The 13744-nt window shown below is 43.5% G+C and overlaps 1 protein-coding gene across 1 annotated transcript in view; it reads left to right on the forward strand.

Moving 5' to 3' along the window:
• Positions 1 to 539: 539 nt before the first annotated feature.
• The window catches only part of LOC126424843 (mediator of RNA polymerase II transcription subunit 1-like), an 867028-nt gene continuing 853823 nt past the window's right edge, over positions 540 to 13744 (forward strand). Inside the window, exon 1 of the mRNA XM_050087650.1 lies at positions 540 to 1737. The gene's annotated coding sequence lies outside the window, so the exon portion shown is untranslated. The remainder of the gene's footprint in view (positions 1738 to 13744) is intronic.

Raw genomic sequence — 13744 nt, forward strand, 5'->3', positions numbered from 1 at the left:
GGAATAGGAGGGCGCGGGAGGTCTTCCACAGGTCAGGGTAGAAGCCAGTAGGGAGGACGACATTGTGGAGATGGGCGAGGGCAGTCAGGAAGGAATAGGGGCTTTCTCGAAGGTGACGGTGGGTGGCACAGTCGTGACCAGGGGCCGTGTTGCGTTTGGACTGAAGTTTAATGCCTTGCGCTGTGATGGGAGAGTTGACGTCGGAGGGGGGCAACTGCCCGATCTATAAATCTATGTTTCCGAAGTATTTAATTTTGAAATCAGGTGCTCTTGAGCTGGGCACCCTATATAACCTTTAGTTCTCAGGTTTCGTTTTAGCTTGTTTCGAACTGGAGCGCCAAGTAATCATTAATATCGTTCGAACGACGAAAATACATCAATCATCCAACCGCATCCAAGCGTTTACTGGACGTCCTGAAGGAAAAACGGTCTCCTACGGCCAGCGGAGACCGTAGTTCCGCCGGCGTCCGCAGTGCAGCGCTGCGGCTGCGGTTCGGCCGCGGCTCGCTGGGACTTCGTCAGTTGTCGGCTGGCGCTCGAAGCATCGGGCGCTGTCGAATGTTTGCGGCCGGCACATTTGAATTCGTTCGCGACGCGTTGTCGAGTTCGCCGGCGCGTCAGCGCCTTCCCACAGAGTGAAGAAAAATCGGAGACTAATACGTAAAACAGAGTGGCATGCGTTATTGACCGCTGATGGGATTAAGAATATGTTGCGTGTACGTCGGTGTTTGCGGCAGAAGTGTGATCTGTGACTTCATCTTATTCGTAACTCCAGCTTTAACGCTTCAGTGATATATAGTTGAAAGATTTATCGGAAGTTTTACGTAGATTATTAATTTCCTAGTTCATTTTCTAATCTGCGTTCGTCAAACGTGGAGTGATAATTATTAGGGAAGCGAACAATTTCCTTTTTCCAATTTTACATTATTCCAATATTTCAATTAGAAGCATGTTCAGTTTCGGGCATTACAACGAGAAATTGACTGAAAAAAGAGAAAGTATGTTCCATCAGAGATAGTACACTGTATTTAAAACGCGTTTGGCTAGACATTAAGAAACCGAGCTCAACAACTGACTGATGCCACCGGAGAGGAAATAGGGTGATGGAGCTCTGCACGTACAAAGAAAATACGGTATTCTCAATATTTTCTACCGGTTATTTGCATTTAAAATAATACATCGAAGAGTTATTATGCTGTAGTCTGTGTAGATAATCAAATTACACCAGTGTTGGGGCAGAATATATTGTAAAGTGGTGTTCCAGTCCTTTTTTACATAATTCGTCGCTGCTGCTGAATTCGGGGCCAAAAATTCGACACGGCTATCCGGTACCAAACTGCGTGGGATTCTGAGCTCTGCCGAGGCGGGGGAGATTTTTTGTCCCTATTTTATTGCTTTGGCTATCGGTGCCGAGGAAGTGGGCTAGAGGATACCGTATAATTACGTTCCGGTTGTTGACTCCCAGTGTTCCGTAACATTAGAAACTTAAAAGTGATGCCGTGTTTACTCGTGGATGTATAATTTTTATTACTCCCATTAAACAACGCTCGCCGTAAAAAGGACAGTTTCCGAGCGTCCATCGGCACTTTTTGTGCGTGTGTATGTTCCCACAGTCCGCGTAGACGGTGCGTCGTACACTTTACCTGCGTACGTGTGTGAGTGCATACTGGATTACTGAAATCAACACTACGTGCTGTGGCAGTTTCATAGCGAAACTGTGAGCAGAACACACAAAAGGTAAGTAATATGTACTTAACATTTCATCCCCTATTTTGTTTCATATGTCTGTGTGAACTGTGAAAATTGTGTCTCAATTTCCCTTAGCTCCGAATGTAATTGCAGCCTTCCGTTATTTACTTCTCATTATGTTGTACATAACAGCCTGTAGCATGCCGGTAACTTTGCTACGCAAGAAGCTGATCATATTATTCTTATTTAATTCTTATGCAAACGGGCACCTGCGCCACAACAATGGGCGAGTCTAGTTAACAGTGCGAGTCATAGCTATAGTCTTTTATGTGTGACGTCATATGCAGATGGCGTCTGGGATGTTTTTGTTTTTATTCCTTTTTATGTCATTTATTTCTTGTGGGTGATTGTGTTGCTTACAAACTAACCATGCGGATTATTTCTGATGTTACAGCATTATGTAACAATTAACGTTGTTTATAAAGACTGACTACCCTTTTCGGAAGTAGGTGTAAGTCTCAAGAATGAGTGAAATTTTTTCTAATGACCACATCGGAATCACAGTATTACAGAGCAATGTTGTTGTACCTAGCTGTATACGATATCTCGATGTTCGTAAGTGGCACCGAATTGAAAACCTAAACATCATACTTTTGCTAGGAAAATTGTTCACAAGATTTCTATTAAACTAGTTAATCTCGCAACCCAGATTATTAAAAGAATCGTTCTGTCATGGATAAAACAGCTTCTAACATCTGCTTACTTTACAAATGAGTTAATGGGTCAAAGATTTGAAATTACGCATCTAAGAGAGTAAAATATAGAAACGGTTTGAAATTATGTTTAAATTTGTTTGAAATCTCTAAGCTCGTTGTTTCATTATGGAACTCTGGATGTGTATAGTCTGTGTAATTTGCTAGTATTTAGCACATCTCATTGTTTATCGCGTTATATCTCCTGAACTGTGTGTCATTCAATGGCATAAATTTGTAGGTACATTCAGTGGTATACGTACACTCAGTCTGCAGAATGTGTTGCGAATGGTGCTAATAGTAAAGAAGTAATAAATTGAAACATCATGCATGGTGCTGAAGTTTTACTACATTCACAGCGGAAAACGTAGTAATTGGTAAACTTTTTCAGCAAGTAGAAGTTTAGAATTGTCTGAAATTATGTTTAAAGCATTTTGAAAGGTGCTAAGTGCTCTCATTCTAAAAAAAAGCTTGATGAATATACTACGAGCAATTTACAATCCGCCAGTTACGCAGCCTCGAGGCATATACTCAGTTTCTAACCGTAATGTCAGTAGTTCGTGATTTGCGTCGCTGGCCCTCGATTTTGCGACCCCGTGTTCGATTTCCGGCCGCGTCGGGGATTTTTTCCACTTGGGTATGTGTGTGCGTGTGTGTGTGTGTGTGTGTGTGTGTGTGTGTGTGTGTGTGTGTCATCGTTTCATCATCATCAACGCGCATGTCACCAAAGTGGGGTTATATAAAAACACTTGCACCATGCTGCCGATAACGCAGAAGGGGTCAGAAATGTTATCGCTCATTTCATTTCAAACTAATATTTGTCTTTCTGTGTTAAGCCTTTGGCTTCAGATTATACCCCTTAGTTAGTAGATTATGAGAGAATTTTATATTTTTGAAATCTGTCAATAATTATATAAAATACTGAAAATCAAATTTTGTTTTGCCCCTGGAAGGGACCTTGCTCCGAATTACCCGTGGATAAGTCGTTAATCATAATATATATATATATAAAACACTTAACATGTGATTATCGAGTATCATCTTCACCCATTCTCAGTCCGTTGCTACAGGATTTCGTTTTTACAATTTTTTAACAGATTTTACAATTATATTTAATGCTGAAACTTCCTGGCTGATTAAAACTGTGTGACCGACCGAGACTCGAACTCGGGACCTTTGCCTTTCGCGGGCAAGTGCTCTACCATCTGAGCTACCGAAGCACGACTCACGCCCGGTCCTCACAGCTTTACTTCTGCCAGTAACATATTTAATGATGACGCTATTAGCACTATTATAAGGGGCATTCAGTAAGTAATACGAGACACTGTTTTTTCTGATAGTAAGATGGTTTCATTCAGGATTCCAATAGATCATACTACTCCCCACTCTTTTGCCTACAAACCCCTATTTTTCAACATAACCTCCTTCCAATGCAACGGCTCCACCTTACTAGGAGAGCCTGTATGTTCGCATAGTACCATTCCACTGGTCGACGTAGGAGCCAACGCCTTGTTGCATCAACAACCTTTCCATTGGAAGGAAGTCGGCCGTGCCCTTTCAAAGGCACCATCCCGGCATTTGCCTGGAGCGATTTAGGTAAATCACGGAAAACCTAAATCAGGATGGCCGGAGACGGGTTTGAACGGGCGTCCTCCAGTCTGCTAACCACTACGCCACCCCGCTCGGTATGTATAGCCAACATTAGTTTTTCACTTGCGCAAGGAGCTCACTATAGACCCAAGTCCATACAGGGTGAATCGGCTGTCCCTACCGCTGTCGTTTTATGCAACCCTCAGTGTTATAGCTGGCCGTCATAAACCACGGATGAGATTTTTCATATTGCCTCGCTCGCTACGCGCGAACTGTTAGCCCTTCAGAAAAAATTGTAGGAAATTTAATGGAGTAAAATTTTGTTCTGGGACAAGTTTACACTGAACGCCACAGTTTTAGAGTCATTCAAGAAAAACATTCAAAAGAGACCAGACGCACCTCTACGCCACCATTCAGGATTTCTAGTATGTTTTTCGTAGCACTCCCTCCTACCACTGTACAAAATGTTGCGACTACACTAATTACTCCCGGTATTCGAGCTTTTTTTGTCTCTATTGACTGGGCTATTAAGACAATAGCGTAGTGGGCTAATTCGTTTTTAATTTAAACGTGCCCATCAGGGTAATGAACGAAAAATTACTTTTATCAACTTTACGCAAAAACTAATTACATTCGCAGTTTCATCCAAACTAACAAGCACAGTAGTTTCGTATGGACAAAGTTCAATTTCTCGCTGGGATTGCTCCATGTGACATCAGAAGAGAGGTCGCCGCTGACATCGAGAGGCATAAATCAAACACAGTGACCTCACATCCACTCTTTGGACATCAACCTGCCGAGCCAAGACTGAGTTTTCTGTCAACCTCACAGCCCTTAGAAGGATCATCTGCGGCTACCCGACTCAGCAAATGGAAAGAAAGATGCCAACACCTGTCAAACTGGATGGCACCACAAGAGTCCCTGCTGCCTGGACACATGGAGAAATGGGTCATCTGAAAGTCCTTGAACAGAGTACGGACCGAAGTCGCAAGATCGAGGGACAATCTCCTTAAATGGAACTTCCAACTGCCAACACAACCCTGTGGGAATGCGGTGAATTTGAGATAACCCGGCCTCTCTTCAAATGTAACTCATGCCCAACCAGCTGTAGCATGAAGGACTTAACGTCTGCAGCACCCAATGCTATCACAGTTGCCTAATTCTGGGTGAATATAGTTTTCTTTGTATGTATTGTATATGTGTTCGTTTTAGTGTACCTCTGACACAAATAAAGAAGAAGTAGTTTCATAGTCAGCAGGCTTGTCGTATGTTGTTGTTGTTGTTGTTGTTGTTGTTGTTGTGGTCTTCAGTCCAGAGAGTGGTTTGATGCAGCTCTCCATGCTACTCTATTCTGTGTAAACTTCATCATCTCCGAGTAACTACTGCAACCTGCTGAATCTACTTAGTGTATTCATCTCTTGGCCTCTCTCTGCGATTTTTACCCTCCACGCTTCCCTCCGATACTAAATAGGTGACCCCTTGATGGCCGGCCGGTGTGGCCGTGCGGTTCTAGGCGCTTCAGTCTGGAACCGCGTCACCGCTACGGTCGCAGGTTCGAATCCTGCCTCGGGCGTGGATGTGTGTCGTGTCCTTAGGTTAGTTACGTTTAAGTAGTTCTAAGTTCTAGGGGACTGATGACCTCAGATGTTACGTCCCATAGTGCTCAGAGCTATTTGAACCATTTTGAACCCCTTGATGCCTGAGAACGTGTGGTAACAACCGATCCCGTCTTCGAGTCAAGTTGTGCCACAAATTCCTCTTCTCCCCAATTCTATTCAGTACCTCCTCGTTAGTTACGTGACTTACCCATCTAATCTTCATCATTCTTCTGTAGTACCACATTTCGAAAGCTTCTATTCTCTTCTTGTCTAGTTATCGTCCATGTTTCACTTCCATACATGGGGAGACTCCATACAAATACTTTGTGAAAAGACTGCCTGACACTTAAATCTACAAATTTCTCTTCTTCAGAAACGCTTTCCTTTCCATAGCCAGTCTACATTTTATTTTCTCCCTACTTCGACAGTATTGCTTGACGTATACAAAGATGTAATTGTTTATTTTACGTGTTCAAAATGGTTCAAATGGCTCTGGGCACTATGGGACTTAACTTTTGAGGTCATCAGTCCCCTAGAACTTAGAACTACTTAAACCTAACTAACCCAAGGACATCACACACACCCATGCCCGAGGCGGGTTTCGAACCTGCGACCTTAGCGGTCGCGCGGCTCCAGACTGTAGCGCCTAAAACCGCTCGGCTACACTGGCCCTTTACGTGTTAAAATTCACAATATTGTTAAGTGAAAGTTACACTGTGATCAATTTTACAATATTTAAATGCTCGTCTAAGCCGGTGACATGATAAGGCCGGCATTGGAAGACCAAAAAAGGTCGAATGTGTAAAACAATCCGTGTAGTCGCAACTTTTCGTACAGTGGTAGTAGGAAGTGCATGAATAACATACTAAACATCCTAACCGGAAACGGCTGAGTGTGGGAGTGGGGGTCATTTGAAAATCACTTTGTCCGTTTGTCTTTAAAAAAAATCGAAAACAACGGCCTCTAGCGATAGCATATTACGGTACAATATTTAGCTACATTAAATAGTTAGCGACCGAGAGAAAATGAAAATCTCGCGCGGGTTTTATGAAGGCCCGATATAACGTTGCTAATTGCATAAAACGACAGCGGTAGGGGCAGCTGAATCACCCTTTGCAGGGCGATTTTTCTAAATGGAGACAAACGTCAAGAAACGATCCCTGAGAGGTAAGGACTAAGGCCGTAAATGCGTTCCAGGGGAGATACACCCACTCTTTCATAGTGACTACCGCGTAATTCTGTCAGAGACAGCAAAGGACTTGGAAGAGCAGTTGAACGGAATGGACAGTGCCTTGAAAGGACGGTATAAGATGAACATCAACAAAAACAAAACGAGGACAATGGAATGTAGTCAAATTAAATCGGGTGATGCTGAGGGAATTGGATTACGAAATGAGACACTTAAAGTAGTGAAGGAGTTTTGCTATTTGGGGAGCAAAATAACTGATGGTGGTCGAAGTAGAGAGGATATAAAATGTATACTGGCAATGGCAAGGAAAGCGTTTCTGAAGAAGAGAAATTTGCTGACATCGAGTATAGATTTAAGTGTCAGGAAGTCATTTCTGAAAGTATTTGTATGGAGTGTAGCCATGTATGGAAGTGAAACATGGACGATAAATAGTTTGGACAAGAAGAGGAAGCTTTCGAAATGTGGTGCTACAGAAGAATGCTGAAGATTAAATGGGTAGAACACATAACTAATGAGGAGGTATGGAATAGAATTGGGGAGAAGGGGAGTTTGTGGCACAACTTGACAAGAAGAAGGGATCGGTTGGTATGACATGTTCTGAGGCATCAAGGGATCACAAATTTAGTTTTGGAGGGCAGCGTGGAGGGTAAAAATCGTAGCGGGAGACCAAGAGATGAATACACTAAGCAGATTCAGAAGGATGTAGGTTGCAGTAAGTACTGGGAGATGAAGAAGCTTGCACAGGATAGAATAGCATGGAGTGCTGCATCAAACCAGTCTCAGGACTGAAGACCACAACAACAACAACACCGCGTTAAGCACAAGACAGGTGGCCCGCCAGCATGGGGTAAGCCAGACGACCGTGTGGATCATTTTCCGCGACAATGGCTACTAGCCATATCACTCTGACTTGTCTCCATGACGACGAATTTGCCAATGGTTTATTGCACAGGCCACCACTGAGGTGGGATTTCTGTCACCCGTCCTATTGACATAGGAGACTACCTTTACTGGTGGTGGTATCATCAACCTTCACAACACCCAACTGTGGGCTACGGAGACTCCGCACAGTATGGTGGCAGCGAGCCGTCAATACAATTTCGGCCTCAATGTATGGGCGGGGATTATTGGCGACTGCCTCGGGGGATGTCCTTCCACAACGCCTCAGAGGTGGGTGACACTGATTTCCTTGCTGGAAGACGTGTCTTTCGTGGCATGAAAGGTACTGTGACTATTACATAACTGATGGGGCTCCAGCTCACTGCCCTTTTGAGCACTGAGCTGAAACACTAGTACAGACAGAACTTTTCCACTTGCCTGGTGTGCTCTCGTATATGCTTTCAATCATTGAAACTTACACTGATCTTTTATCTCCATCCTCAAATGGGTGAAATTCTTTTGGAACGAATTTCTGGCTAAACGTACATATGCCCTTTTCTTTGCTACTCCTAATCTTCTCAGCTGTCAACGGTCTTAGTGCAGTGGTAACACCGGTTCCCATCAGATCACCGAAGTTAAGCACTGGCGGGCTGGGCTAGCACTTCGATGGGTCGGCCGAGCGCTGGTGGCAAGCTGGGTGCACTCAGCCCTTGTGAGCCCTTGATTGAGAAATAGCGGCTCCGGCCTCATAAACTGAGATACAGCCGGAAGAGTTGTGTGCTGACCATATGACCCTACATATCCGCATCCAGAGACGCTTGTGATCTGAGGTTGAGACGGCAGCCGGTCGCTACTGTTGGGCCTTCCAAGGCCTGTTCGGACGGAGCTAAGTTTATCTTCTCAGCGATCTACATCCACATATAATTCACAAGCCACCGTATGGTCTCTGGCGGAGGTTTACTGTGCCAATACTAGTCATACCCAGCTCTACTCGCGAACAGAGCAAGCCAGAAAATAACTGTCTGTATGCCTTCGTACGAGGCCTAATTTGTCATGGTGGTCCTTCGGTGAAATATACGTTGGTGGCAGTAGAATTGTCCTTCAGTCAGCTTCTTTAAATTTTCTCAATAGTATTCCTCGAAAAGAACGTTATCTTCCCTCCATGTCTTCCTATTTGAGTTCCAAAGCATCTCCGTAATACTTCTGTGTCATATTGTATGAATGCATGGTGTCTGTTCTTTCGGACATGTCCGAAAGAGCAGACATAATGCAGAATCCGCAGCTGTTATACATTATATGTAATTACAGAATGTACATACAGCCACCTCAGCTGCATAAAATTGTTGTCAAATTGACCATGGTTTCGACAGGTCTAACGCGATCTTCATCAGAATAAAAATTACATAGAATTACATGTAATCACACCATAGGTGAAAAACATCAACCTATGGTATGATTACATATAATCCTATGTAATTTTTATTCTGATGAATCCGTCTTAGAGCTGTCGAAACCATGGTCAATTTGACAACAATTTTATGCAGACTTGGTGGCTATACGTGCATTCTGTAAAGTTAACGCACCGTTGCTGGACTTCAGCTTATAACAATGTTTAAAATTTCATTATATGGAAATTGAAGGTTGAGACGGGAAGAAAGGAAAGGAAAGGGGAGGATCATTGCTGTCAGCTGTATCTGGACACACGGAATCAGCGGCGACGAGTGAAAGTGTGTACTGGATCCAGGATCACTTGCTTTTACGCAGGTGCGGTAACCACTGCGCCACTCGGGATTTGATTGGCGTAACCTGGCAGTGCGGCCACCTTCTTGAGTGCGGATGCACAGATACGTCCGATTTCCTGTGGGAATCTCAGAGCGAACATGGAAGAAATTGACAGGGGATGCGGATAGATGGGACTCAGCGGGAATGTCGACCGGCGGTGAGGCGTGCCGACATAGTCAGCGCAGTTGCGATAACGCCGCGCCCCAGGTGGTACAGTGATTAAAGCACCTGCCTCATAAACAGAAGATTCCGGGTTCGAATCCCGGTCCGGTACACATTTTTACTCGTCGCCGCCCGTGTTAAGATGCAGCTGACAACAGTGATCCTCTCCTTTTCCTTTCCTTTCTTCCCGTCTCCACCTTCAATTTACATACTTGCATGTCAGTCGAGCCAACTAGTAACAAATCCAGCAGCTTACCTCTGAATTGCTACGATGTGTTCCTTTAATCCGACTTGTACAGGATCCCAAACAGTCGAGCGGTACTCAAGAGTTCAAAAAGGTACGGCCAAGCTTTCAGGAAACATTCCTCACACACAAATAAAGAAAAGATGTTATGTGGACATGTGTCCAGAAACGCTTAATTTCCATGTTAAGAGCTCATTTTAGTTTCGTCAGTATGGACTGTACTTCCTCGATTCACCGCCAGTTGGCCCAATTGAAGGAAGGTAATGTTGACTTCGGTGCTTGTGTTGACATGCGTCTCATTGCTCTACAGTACTAGCATCAAGCACATCAGTACGTCGCATCAACAGGTTAGTGTTCATCACGAACGTGGTTTTGCAGTCAGTGCACGGGTAATAGCCGCGCCACGGTTATTGCCCCATGCTAATCCATACATAAAATGGGCATCTGCCAACTCCGCATTTGTAAACATTGCACTGACTGCAAAACCATGCTCGTGATGAACACTAACCTGTTGATGCTACGTACTGATGTGCTTGATGCTAGTACTGTAGAGCAATGAGTCGCATGTCAACACAAGCACCGAAGTCAACATTACTTTCCTTCAATTGGGCCAACTGGCGGTGAATCGAGGAAGTACAGTACATACTGACGAAACTAAAATGAGCTCTAACATGGAAATTAAGCGTTTCCGGACACATGTCCACATAACATCTTTTCTTTATTTGTGTGTGAGGAATGTTTCTGAAAGTTTGGCCGTAACACCCTGTATATGTGTGAGTGCGCAGTGTTGCAAAGCGATATATATATATATATATATATATATATATATATATATATATATATATATATATGCCATTGACCTTCTTCTTCTTCTTCTTCTGTGCGGGTGCACACGCATTGGCCGAACTCTTACGGGGCTCGGTAAGATTGTCTGCCGCGAGTAATGAGTGTATTGGGCATGGGCACTACGAATGTAGTGTGTGGACATTAAGTTGGGAATGTGGGTCTCACGAGGAGCGTGCAAGGGATAAGTCCCTGCAGTCGCACTATCCCCTGTGCAATAGGTGGCTCAGATGGATAGAGGGTCTTCCATGTAAGCAGGAGATCCCGAGTTCGAGTTCCGTCCGTGGCACACTTTTTCAACTGTCCCTGTTGATACATATCAACTCCTGTCGGCAGCGTAGGGTCTTTATTTAATTATCATTTCTCCTATATATCTAATGACGTAACTGTGTCAGGCAGCACACTACTAACGTTGCATTCAAACATTACGGAATCGTTTTTCCTACTCGTCCGCATCAACTTACGTTTTTCTACACTTAGGGCTAGCTGCCATTCGCCACACCAACTGGCAAAGTTGTCTAAGTAATCCTACAGTCACTCAACTCTGACACCTACGCCCACAGCATCGCCAGCAAACAGTCATATATTACTGCTCACCCTGTCCGCCAGATAATTTATGTATGTAGAAAGTAAGAGGTGTCGTATCACACTTCCGTGGGGGTACTGCTGACGATAGCATTGTCTCTGATGTACACACGCCGTCAAGGACAACATAGTGTGTTCTGTTAATCAAGAAGTCTTGGAGCCACTCACATATCCGGCAACCTGTTAACTGTCTGCAGATTGTCATTGTGTCAAATGCTGTTCGGAAACCTAGGTATATAGAATCTGCCTATTGCCCTTCATCCATAGGTCGCAGTAGATCATGTGAGAAAATCACGGAGCTTTTCCGTTTAAAGGGAATTTATTGTATTGGAACTGAAAATATGTTGAAGAATTCTGCAGCGAACCAATGTTAAGGGTATTGGTCTGTAATTTTGGGGGTTCGTTCTTGTACTCTTCTTATGTACGTGAGTTACCTACCATTTTTTCCTAGTCGCTTGGGACTTTGTGCTGTGCTTATAACCTTCCCGTATAAATTAAAAAAAAAATTGGATAATTAATTCTGACGTGTCAAAACTGATAAATCTTAACTCATGAAAAAACGGATACATTTTGACGTAAGCAGCGCTACGCCATGGCCTTGTGAAATCAATCTGAATCTGTCCGTGAGAAATAAACTGGAAAATTCTTACCTCGTGATGGTGTTGGCGGGTAACGCTGTCTATATATCTGCTCGTAAATGGCACAGCTTAGTGCAATGCTGGCCTATCTACTAATACTGGATAACATTTGGCTGAGATCTGAATTACGAGAAAAACTGACTTTACTTAGTGACACAGCTGCACAGCTGGTCGTCTGATTACTAAAGAGCACATGACTATGATCTGTCAAAAATTCTGGAATATTTAATGTAGATAAATGATGGATCGGGACTGGCAATGTGTTAAGGGGAAATTATACTCTTATAGTTGACTGGTAAAAACAATTATATTCTGAAAATTTTTTACGTTATTGATAAAGATCTAAAATCCATTACACGGGAAAACTGAATATATTACAAATCTGGGTCAACTGGTGCAGACGAATCACAAAAGAAAAGATTGAAACAAATTCATATTAACATCTCAGACAACTGACGTAACTACGCGGATGCCAATAAGAATAATAAAATTTACCTTACGAGGGTAATCCCAGAAGTAAGGTCTCCTATTTTTTTTATAAGTACATAGACTTGTATATTTCTACAAGGGTTTACATCATTTTTTGACATAATCACCATTTCTATCGATGCATTTATATAGACGCTGTGGCAGTTTTTGCATGCCCATGCCCATGTCATACCATCTCGCCACCATGCTGTCCAGAAAGTTAAGAACCTCTCCTTTCACCTCGCCGTCGGAGCTGAATCGCTGGGACCACAATTAGCGCTGACAGGTACTGTGAGACTCTGAAAAAACTCAAACGGGCAATTCAGAACCGGAGAAGAGGAATATTGAGCAAGGGCGTACACATTCTCCATGACAACGCTCTCCCAGACATCGCTCGGCAAACCGTTGCTCTGCTGCAACAATTTCAGTGGAACATAATCACCCACCCACCCTATAGTCCTGACTTGGCGCCCAGTGACTATCACCTGTTCCCTACGTTAAGCCGGCCGAAGTGGTCGTGCGGTTAAAGGCGCTGCAGTCTGGAACCGCGTGACCGCTACGGTCGCAGGTTCGAATCCTGCCTCGGGCGTGGATGTTTGTGATGTCCTTAGGTTAGTTAGGTTTAACTAGTTCTAAGTTCTAGGGGACTAATGACCTCAGCAGTTGAGTCCCATAGTGCTCAGAGCCATTTGAACCAACCCTACGTTAAAAGAACGTTTGGCCGGAAAGCGATTCAGCTCCGACGACGAGGTGAAAGAAGAGGTTCATAACTTTCTGAACAGCATGGCGGCGAGCTGGTATGACATGGGCATACAAAAACTGCCACAGAGTCTACAAAAAGGCATCGACAGAAATGGTGATTATGTGGAAAAATAGCTAAATGTTCAAGCTGTAAATTGATGTAAACCATTGTAGAAATAAACAGGTCTTTGTACTTATAAAAAAAAATAGACCTTACCTTTGGGATTACTCTCGTACAATAGATGGTGGAGTTAATTATACTGTTGATTTTTTATTATATTAGCAATTATTCATTTATTCATCACCATCTCATTCCATGGTATCATTTAGCTCTGCAGCTGATCACAATTATTATTCAGTTCCATATAATAAAATTTTACAATTTGTTCTGCACTGTGACTTTAACAACTACTAACTATAAACTCCGCTGTACCAGATACAGACTACAACTGCCGTGTAGCAGCGAGCGACTGCAACTGCTGTAGAGACTGCTCTCACCTGCGACTCTATTGCAGCTCTCTTTTAACAGAGGCAAAGATATTTTATGTCCCAGGCACAGCCTGTGAATTGTCGTTCTAGCAAGT

This window comes from Schistocerca serialis, chromosome 10, assembly GCF_023864345.2.
Source record: "Schistocerca serialis cubense isolate TAMUIC-IGC-003099 chromosome 10, iqSchSeri2.2, whole genome shotgun sequence".
Lineage (NCBI taxonomy): Eukaryota > Metazoa > Arthropoda > Insecta > Orthoptera > Acrididae > Schistocerca > Schistocerca serialis.